Raw genomic sequence first — 11,245 nt, 5'->3', positions numbered from 1 at the left:
CGCTTATTTTCTGAGAAATCCCTGTGTTTAATCTGAAATATCCCTTATTTTCACAGAAATCCCTGTTTTTCCCCTGAATTATCGCTCATTTTCACAGAAATCCCTGTTTTTCCCCTGAATTATCGCTTATTTCCACAGAAATCCCTGTTTTTAACCTTCAATATCGCTTATTTTCATAGAAATCCCTGTTTTTAACCTTAAATATCGCTTATTTTCATAGAAATCCCTGTTTTTCCCCTGAAATATCGCTTATTTTCATAGAAATCCCTGTTTTTAACCTAAAATATCGCTTATTTTCACAGAAATCCCTGTTTTTCCCCCAAAATATCGCTTATTTTCATAGAAATCCCTGTTTTTCCCCTGAAATATCCCTTATTTCCATCGAAATCCCTGTTTTTCACCTGAAATGTCGCTTATTTTCATATAAATCCCTGTTTTTAATCTGAAATATCGCTTACTTTCTTAGAAATCCCTGTTTTTCCCCTAAAATATCACTTATTTTCACAGAAATCCCTGTTTTTAACCTTAAATATCGCTTATTTTCATAGAAATCCCTGTTTTTAATCTGAAATATCGCTTATTTTGATAGAAATCCCTGTTTTTAACCTAAAATATCGCTTGTTTTCCTAGAAATCCCTGTTTTTAACATTTAAATTCACTTATTTTCATAGAAATCCCTGTTTTTCCCCTGAAATATCGCTTATTTTCATAGAAATCCCTGTTTTTAACCTAAAATATCGCTTATTTTCACAGAAATCCCTGTTGTTCCCCTGAAATATCGCTTGTTTTCACAGAAATCCCTGTTTTTAACCTAAAATATCGCTTATTTTCACAGAAATCCCTGTTTTTCCCCTTAAATATCGCTTATTTTCCTAGAAATCCCTGTTTTTCCCCTGAAATATCCCTTATGTCCATAGAAATCCCTGTTTTTCACCTGAATTATCTCTTATTTTCATAGAAATCCCTGTTTTTAATCTGAAATATCGCTTATTTTCATAGAAATCCCTGTTTTTAATCTGAAACATCACTTATTTTCACAGAAATCCCTGTTTTTCCCCTGAATTATCTCTTATTTTCATAGAAATCCCTGTTTTTCCCCTGAAATATCCCTTATTTTCATAGAAATCCCTGTTTTTAACCTTAAATATCGCATATTTTCTCAGAAATCCCTGTTTTTCCCCTAAAATATCGCTTATTTTCACAGAAATCCCTGTTTTTCCCCTGAAATATCGCTTATTTTCCTAGAAATCCCTGTTTTTAATCTGAAATATCGCTTATTTTGATAGAAATCCCAGTTTTTCCCCTGAAGTATCGCTTATTTTCCTAGAAATCCCTGTTTTTCCCCTGAAATATCGCTTATTTTCATAGAAATCCCTGTTTTTAACCTAAAATATCGCTTATTTTCACAGAAATCCCTGTTTTTAACATGAAATGTCGCTTATTTTCTGAGAAATCCCTGTTTTTAATCTGAAATATCGCTTATTTTCCTAGAAATCCCTGTTATTCCCCTTAAATATCGCTTATTTTCACAGAAATCCCTGTTTTTCCCCCAAAATATCGCTTATTTTCAAAGAAATCTCTGTTTTTCACCTTCAATATCGCTTATTTTCATAGAAATCCCTGATTTTAACCTTAAATATCGCTTATTTTCATAGAAATCCCTGTTTTTAACCTTAAATATCGCTTATTTTCACAGAAATCCCTGTTTTTCCCCTGAAACATCACTTATTCTCATAGAAATCCCTGTTTTTAACCTTCAATATCGCTTATTTTCATTGAAATCCCTGTTTTTAACCTTCTATATCGCTTATATTCATAGAAATCCCTGTTTTTCCCTTTAAATATCGCTTATTTTCATAGAAATCCCTGGTTTTCCCCTTAAATATCGCTTATTTTCATAGAAATCCCTATTTTTAACCTTCAATATCGCTTATTTTCACAGAAATCCCTGTTTTTCCCCTGAAATATCGCTTATTTTCATAGAAGTCCCTGTTTTTTATCTGAAATATCGCTTATTTTCATAGAAATCCCTGTTTTTCCCTCGAAAATATCGCTTATTTTCATAGAAATCCCTGTTTTTAACCTTAAATATCACTTATTTTCACAGAAATCCCTGTTTTTCCCCCTGAAACATCACTTATTTTCATAGAAATCCCTGTTTTTCAACTGAATTATCGCTCATTTCCATGGAAATCCCTGTCTTTCCCCTTCAATATCGCTTATTTTCCTAGAAATCCCTGTTTTTAACCTTAAATATCGCTTATTTTCATAGAAATCCCTGTTTTTAACTTTAAATATCCCTTATTTTCCTAGAAATCCCTGTTTTTCCCCAAAAATATTGCTTATTTTCACAGAAATCCCTGTTTTTTCCCTCAAATATCACTTATTTTCTCAGAAATCCCTGTTTTTCCCCTGAAACATCGCTTATTTTCACAGAAATCCCTGTTTTTGACCTGAAATATCGCTTATTTACATAGAAATCTCTGTTTTTCCCCTGAAATATCGCTTACTTTCAAAGAAATCCCTGTTTTTCCCCTTCAGTATCGCTTATTTTCACAGAAATCCCTGTTTTTCCCCTTCAGTATCGCTTATTTTCAAAGAAATCCCTGTTTTTCCGCTGAAATATCGCTTATTTTCCTATAAATCCCCATTTATAATCTGAAATATCGCTTAGTTTCCCCTGAAATCCCTGTTTTTCCCCTGAAATATCGCTTATTTCCATAGAAATCCCTGTTTTTCCCTCGAAAATATCGCTTATTTTCACAGAAATCCCTGTTTTTCCCCTGAATTATCGCTTATTTCCATAGAAATCCCTGTTTTTAACCTGAAATGTCGCTTATTTTCTGAGAAATCCCTGTTATTAACCTTAAATATCGCTTATTTTGATAGAAATCCCTGTTTTTAATCTGAAATATCGCTTATTTTCATAGAAATCCCTGCTTTTCCCCTGAAATATCGCTTTTTTTCTAGAAATCCCTGTTTTTCCTCTTAAATATCGCTTATTTTCATAGAAATCCCTGTTTTTCCCCTGAAATACCGCTTATTTTCACAGAAATCCCTGTTTTTAATATGAAATATCGCTTATTTTCATAGAAATCCCTGTTTTTAATCTGAAATATCGCTTATTTTCCTAGAAATCTGTTTTTCCCCTTAAATATTGCTTATTTTCATAGAAATCCCTGTTTTTCCCCTAAAATATCGCTTATTTTCACAGAAATCCCTGTTTTTCCCCTGAAATATCGCTTATTTTCCTAGAAATCCCTGTTTTTTTCCTGAAATATCGCTTATTTTCATAGAAATCCCTTTTTTTCCCCTGAAATACCGCTTATTTTCCCAGAAATCCCTGTTTTTAATCTGAAATATCGCTTATTTTCTGAGAAATCCCTGTTTTTAATCTGAAATATCGCTTATTTTCACAGAAATCCCTGTTTTTCCCCTTAAATATTGCTTATTTTCATAGAAATCCCTGTTTTTCCCCTTCAATATCGCTTATTTTCACAGAAATCCCTGTTTTTCCCCTGAAATATCGCTTATTTTCATAGAAATCCCTGTTTTTCCCCTGAAATACCGCTTATTTTCCCAGAAATCCCTGTTTTTAATCTGAAATATCGCTTATTTTGAAAGAAATCCCTGTTTTTCCCCTGAAGTATCGCTTATATCCACAGAAATCCCTGTTTTTTCTCTTAAATATCGCTTATTTTCATAGAAATCCCTGTTTTTAACCTTAAATATTGCTTATTTTCATAGAAATCCCTGTTTTTAACCTAAAATATCGGTTATTTTCATAGAAATCCCTGTTTTTCACCTGAAATATCGCTTATTTTCACAGAAATCCCTGTTTTTCCCCTGAATTATAGCTTACTTTCATAGAAATCCCTGTTCTTCCCCTGAATTATCACTTATTTTCCTAGAAATCCCTGTTTTTAACCTAAAATATCGCTTATTTTCATAGAAATCCCTGTTTTTCCCCTGAATTAACGCTTATTTTCACAGAAATCCCTGTTTTTCCCCTTAAATATCGCTTATTTTCTGAGAAATCCCAGTTTTTCCCCTGAAATATCGCTTATTTTCATAGAAATCCCTGTTTTTCCCCTGAAATATCGCTTATTTTGATAGAAATCCCTGTTTTTAATCTGAAATACCGCTTATTTTCATAGAAATCCCTGTTTTTCCCCTGAATTATCGCTTATTTTCATAGAAATCCCTGTTTTTCCCCTTAAGTATTGCTTATTTTCACAGAAATCCCTGTTTTTCCCCTGAATTATCGCTTATTTCCATAGAAATCCCTGTTTTTAACCTGAAATGTCGCTTATTTTCTGAGAAATCCCTGTTATTAACCTTAAATATCGCTTATTTTCTGAGAAATCCCAGTTTTTCCCCTGAAATATCGCTTATTTTCATAGAAATCCCTGTTTTTCCCCTGAAATATCGCTTATTTTCCTAGAAATCCCTGTTTTTCCCATAAAATATCGCTTATTTTCATAGAAATCCCTGTTTTTAACCTAAAATATCGCTTATTTTCATAGAAATCCCTGTTTTTAACCTTAAATATCGCTTATTTTCATAGAAATCCCTGTTTTTACCCTCTAAAATAGCGCTTATTTTCACAGAACTCCCTGTTTTTCACCTGAAATATCGCTTATTTTCATAGAAATCCCTGCTATTCCACTGAAATATCGCTTATTTTCATAGAAATCCCCGTTTTTCCCCTGAAATATCGCTTATTTTCATAGAAATCCCTGTTTTTAACCAAAAATATCGCTTGTTTTCACAGAAATCCCTGTTTTTAACATTTAAATTCACTTATTTTCATAGAAATCCCTGTTTTCCCCCTTCAATATCGCTTATTTTCACAGAAACCCATGTTTTTCCCCTGAAACATCACTTATTTTCATAGAAATCCCTGTTTTTCCCCTGAAATATTGCTTATTTTCATAGAAATCCCAGTTTTTCCCCTGAAGTATCGCTTATATCCACAGAAATCCCTGTTTTTAACCTAAAATATCGCTTATTTTCATAGAAATCCCTGTTTTTCCCCTTCAATATCGCTTATTTTCACAGAAATCCCAGTTTTTAACCTTAAATATCGCTTACTTTCACAGAAATCCCTGTTTTTCCCCAGAATTGTCGCTTATTTTCACAAAAATCCCTGTTTTTCCTCTGAATTATCGCTTATTTTCACAGAAATCCCTGTTTTTAATATGAAATATCGCTTATTTTCATAGAAATCCCTGTTTTTAATCTGAAATATCGCTTATTTTCCTAGAAATCCCTGTTTTTCCCCTGAAGTATCGCTTATTTTCATAGAAATCCCTGTCTTTAACCTTAAATATTGCTTATTTTCATAGAAATCCCTGTCTTTAACCTTAAATATTGCTTATTTTCATAGAAATCCCTGTTTTTAACCTTCAATATCGCTTATTTTCATAGAAATCCCTGTTTTTAACCTAAAACATCGCTTGTTTTATCAGAAATCCCTGTTTTTAACATTTAAATTCACATATTTTCATAGAAATCCCTGTTTTTAATCTGAAATATCGCTTATTTTCACAGAAATCCCTGTTTTTCCCCTGAATTATCGCTTATTTTCATAGAAATCCCTGTTTTTCCCCTGAATTATCGCTTATTTTCACAGAAATCCCTGTTTTTCCCCTGAATTATCGCTTATTTCCATAGAAATCCCTGTTTTTAACCTGAAATGTCGCTTATTTTCTGAGAAATCCCTGTTATTAACCTTAAATATCGCTTATTTTGATAGAAATCCCTGTTTTTAATCTGAAATATCGCTTATTTTCATAGAAATCCCTGCTTTTCCCCTGAAATATCGCTTTTTTTCTAGAAATCCCTGTTTTTCCTCTTAAATATCGCTTATTTTCATAGAAATCCCTGTTTTTCCCCTGAATTATCGCTTATTTTCACAGAAATCCCTGTTTTTAATCTGAAATATCGCTTATTTTCATAGAAATCCCTGTTTTTCCCCTGAAATACCGCTTATTTTCACAGAAATCCCTGTTTTTAATATGAAATATCGCTTATTTTCCCAGAAATCCCTGTTTTTAATCTGAAATATCGCTTATTTTCATAGAAATCCCTGTTTTTAATCTGAAATATCGCTTATTTTCACAGAAATCCCTGTTTTTCCCCTTAAATATTGCTTATTTTCATAGAAATCCCTGTTTTTCCCCTTCAATATCGCTTATTTTCACAGAAATCCCTGTTTTTCCCCTGAAATATCGCTTATTTTCATAGAAATCCCTGTTTTTCCCCTGAAATACCGCTTATTTTCCCAGAAATCCCTGTTTTTAATCTGAAATATCGCTTATTTTGAAAGAAATCCCTGTTTTTCCCCTGAAGTATCGCTTATATCCACAGAAATCCCTGTTTTTTCTCTTAAATATCGCTTATTTTCATAGAAATCCCTGTTTTTAACCTTAAATATTGCTTATTTTCATAGAAATCCCTGTTTTTAACCTAAAATATCGGTTATTTTCATAGAAATCCCTGTTTTTCACCTGAAATATCGCTTATTTTCACAGAAATCCCTGTTTTTCCCCTGAATTATAGCTTATTTTCATAGAAATCCCTGTTCTTCCCCTGAATTATCACTTATTTTCCTAGAAATCCCTGTTTTTAACCTAAAATATCGCTTATTTTCATAGAAATCCCTGTTTTTCCCCTGAATTAACGCTTATTTTCACAGAAATCCCTGTTTTTCCCCAGAAATATCGCTTATTTTCACAGAAATCCCTGTTTTTCCCCTGAATTATCGCTTATTTTGATAGAAATCCCTGTTTTTCACATAAAATATCGCTTATTTTGATAGAAATCCCTGTTTTTCAACTGAAGTATCGCTTATTTTCACAGAAATCCCTGTTTTTAAAATAAAATATCGCTTATTTTCATACAAATCCCTGTTTTTAATCTGAAATACCGCTTATTTTCATAGAAATCCCTGTTTTTCCCCTGAATTATCGCTTATTTTCATAGAAATCCCTGTTTTTCCCCTTAAGTATTGCTTATTTTCACAGAAATCCCTGTTTTTCCCCTGAATTATCGCTTATTTCCATAGAAATCCCTGTTTTTAACCTGAAATGTCGCTTATTTTCTGAGAAATCCCTGTTATTAACCTTAAATATCGCTTATTTTGATAGAAATCCCTGTTTTTAATCTGAAATATCGCTTATTTTCATAGAAATCCCTGTTTTTCCCCTGAAATATCGCTTATTTTCCTAGAAATCCCTGTTTTTCCCATAAAATATCGCTTATTTTCATAGAAATCCCTGTTTTTAACCTAAAATATCGCTTATTTTCATAGAAATCCCTGTTTTTACCCTCTAAAATAGCGCTTATTTTCACAGAACTCCCTGTTTTTCACCTGAAATATCGCTTATTTTCATAGAAATCCCTGCTATTCCACTGAAATATCGCTTATTTTCATAGAAATCCCCGTTTTTCCCCTGAAATATCGCTTATTTTCATAGAAATCCCTGTTTTTAACCAAAAATATCGCTTGTTTTCACAGAAATCCCTGTTTTTAACATTTAAATTCACTTATTTTCATAGAAATCCCTGTTTTCCCCCTTCAATATCGCTTATTTTCACAGAAACCCATGTTTTTCCCCTGAAACATCACTTATTTTCATAGAAATCCCTGTTTTTCCCCTGAAATATTGCTTATTTTCATAGAAATCCCAGTTTTTAACCTTAAATATCGCTTATTTTCACAGAAATCCCTGTTTTTAACCTTAAATATCGCTTATTTTCATAGAAATCCCTGTTTTTCCCCTTCAATATCGCTTATTTTCACAGAAATCCCAGTTTTTAACCTTAAATATCGCTTACTTTCACAGAAATCCCTGTTTTTCCCCAGAATTGTCGCTTATTTTCACAAAAATCCCTGTTTTTCCTCTGAATTATCGCTTATTTTCACAGAAATCCCTGTTTTTCCCCTGAATTATCGCTTATTTTCCTAGAAATCCCTGTTTTTAACCTTAAATATCGCTTATTTTCATAGAAATCCCTGTTTTTCCCCTGAAGTATCGCTTATTTTCACAGAAATCCCTGTTTTTCCCCCAAAATATCGCTTATTTTCATAGAAATCCCTGTTTTTAATCTGAAATATCGCTTATTTCCACAGAAATCCCTGTTTTTCTCCTGAAGTATCGCTTATTTTCCTAGAAATCCCTGTTTTTCCTCATAAATATCGCTTATTTTCATAGAAATCCCTGTTTTTAACCTTAAATATCGCTTATTTTCTGAGAAATCCCAGTTTTTCCCCTGAAATATCGCTTATTTTCATAGAAATCCCTGTTTTTCCCATAAAATATCGCTTATTTTGATAGAAATCCGTTTTTCAACTGAAGTATCGCCTATTTTCACAGAAATCCCTGTTTTTAAAATAAAATATCGCTTATTTTCATAGAAATCCCTGTTTTTAATCTGAAATATCGCTTATTTTCATAGAAATCCCTGTTTTTCCCCTGAATTATCGCTTATTTTCATAGAAATCCCTGTTTTTCCCCTTAAGTATTGCTTATTTTCACAGAAATCCCTGTTTTTCCCCTGAATTATCGCTTATTTCCATAGAAATCCCTGTTTTTAACCTGAAACGTCGCTTATTTTCATAGAAATCCCTGTTATTAACCTTAAATATCGATTATTTTGATAGAAATCCCTGTTTTTAATCTGAAATATCGCTTATTTTCATAGAAATCCCTGTTTTTCCCCTGAAATATCGCTTATTTTCCTAGAAATCCCTGTTTTTCCCCTGAAGTATCGCTTATATCCACAGAAATCCCTGTTTTTTCTCTTAAATATCGCTTATTTTCATAGAAATCCCTGTTTTTAACCTTAAATATTGCTTATTTTCATAGAAATCCCTGTTTTTAACCTTCAATATCGCTTATTTTCATAGAAATCCCTGTTTTTAACCTAAAACATCGCTTGTTTTATCAGAAATCCCTGTTTTTAACATTTAAATTCACATATTTTCATAGAAATCCCTGTTTTTAATCTGAAATATCGCTTATTTTCATAGAAATCCCTGTTTTTCCCCTGAATTATCGCTTATTTTCACAGAAATCCCTGTTTTTCCCCTGAATTATCGCTTATTTTCACAGAAATCCCTGTTTTTCCCCTGAATTATCGCTTATTTCCATAGAAATCCCTGTTTTTAACCTGAAATGTCGCTTATTTTCTGAGAAATCCCTGTTATTAACCTTAAATATCGCTTATTTTGATAGAAATCCCTGTTTTTAATCTGAAATATCGCTTATTTTCATAGAAATCCCTGCTTTTCCCCTGAAATATCGCTTTTTTTCTAGAAATCCCTGTTTTTCCTCTTAAATATCGCTTATTTTCATAGAAATCCCTGTTTTTCCCCTGAATTATCGCTTATTTTCACAGAAATCCCTGTTTTTAATCTGAAATATCGCTTATTTTCATAGAAATCCCTGTTTTTCCCCTGAAATACCGCTTATTTTCACAGAAATCCCTGTTTTTAATATGAAATATCGCTTATTTTCATAGAAATCCCTGTTTTTAATCTGAAATATCGCTTATTTTCCTAGAAATCCCTGTTTTTCCCCTGAAGTATCGCTTATATCCACAGAAATCCCTGTTTTTTCTCTTAAATATCGCTTATTTTCATAGAAATCCCTGTTTTTAACCTTAAATATTGCTTATTTTCATAGAAATCCCTGTTTTTAACCTTCAATATCGCTTATTTTCATAGAAATCACTGTTTTTAACCTAAAACATCGCTTGTTTTATCAGAAATCCCTGTTTTTAACATTTAAATTCACATATTTTCATAGAAATCCCTGTTTTTAATCTGAAATATCGCTTATTTTCATAGAAATCCCTGTTTTTCCCCTGAATTATCGCTTATTTTCATAGAAATCCCTGTTTTTCCCCTGAATTATCGCTTATTTTCACAGAAATCCCTGTTTTTCCCCTGAATTATCGCTTATTTCCATAGAAATCCCTGTTTTTAACCTGAAATGTCGCTTATTTTCTGAGAAATCCCTGTTATTAACCTTAAATATCGCTTATTTTGATAGAAATCCCTGTTTTTAATCTGAAATATCGCTTATTTTCATAGAAATCCCTGCTTTTCCCCTGAAATATCGCTTTTTTTCTAGAAATCCCTGTTTTTCCTCTTAAATATCGCTTATTTTCATAGAAATCCCTGTTTTTCCCCTGAATTATCGCTTATTTTCACAGAAATCCCTGTTTTTAATCTGAAATATCGCTTATTTTCATAGAAATCCCTGTTTTTCCCCTGAAATACCGCTTATTTTCACAGAAATCCGTTTTTAATATGAAATATCGCTTATTTTCATAGAAATCCCTGTTTTTAATCTGAAATATCGCTTATTTTCCTAGAAATCTGTTTTTCCCCTTAAATATTGCTTATTTTCATAGAAATCCCTGTTTTTCCCCTAAAATATCGCTTATTTTCACAGAAATCCCTGTTTTTCCCCTGAAATATCGCTTATTTTCCTAGAAATCCCTGTTTTTCCCCTGAAATATCGCTTATTTTCATAGAAATCCCTTTTTTTCCCCTGAAATACCGCTTATTTTCCCAGAAATCCCTGTTTTTAATCTGAAATATCGCTTATTTTCATAGAAATCCCTGTTTTTAATCTGAAATATCGCTTATTTTCCTAGAAATCCCTGTTTTTCCCCTTAAATATTGCTTATTTTCATAGAAATCCCTGTTTTTCCCCTTCAATATCGCTTATTTTCACAGAAATCCCTGTTTTTCCCCTGAAATATCGCTTATTTTCATAGAAATCCCTGTTTTTCCCCTGAAATATCGCTTATTTTCCCAGAAATCCCTGTTTTTAATCTGAAATATCGCTTATTTTGAAAGAAATCCCTGTTTTTCCCCTGAAGTATCGCTTATATCCACAGAAATCCCTGTTTTTAACCTAAAATATCGCTTATTTTCATAGAAATCCCTGTTTTTCCCCTGAATTAACGCTTATTTTCACAGAAATCCCTGTTTTTCCCCTTAAATATCGCTTATTTTCTGAGAAATCCCAGTTTTTCCCCTGAAATATCGCTTATATCCACAGAAATCCCTGTTTTTTCTCTTAAATATCGCTTATTTTCATAGAAATCCCTGTTTTTAACCTTAAATATTGCTTATTTTCATAGAAATCCCTGTTTTTAACCTTCAATATCGCTTATTTTCATAGAAATCCCTGTTTTTAATCTGAAATACCGCTTATTTTCATAG

This window comes from Tetrao urogallus (genome assembly GCF_951394365.1).
Source record: "Tetrao urogallus genome assembly, chromosome: Z".
Classification (NCBI taxonomy): domain Eukaryota; kingdom Metazoa; phylum Chordata; class Aves; order Galliformes; family Phasianidae; genus Tetrao; species Tetrao urogallus.
This window is presented reverse-complemented; position numbering follows the sequence as displayed.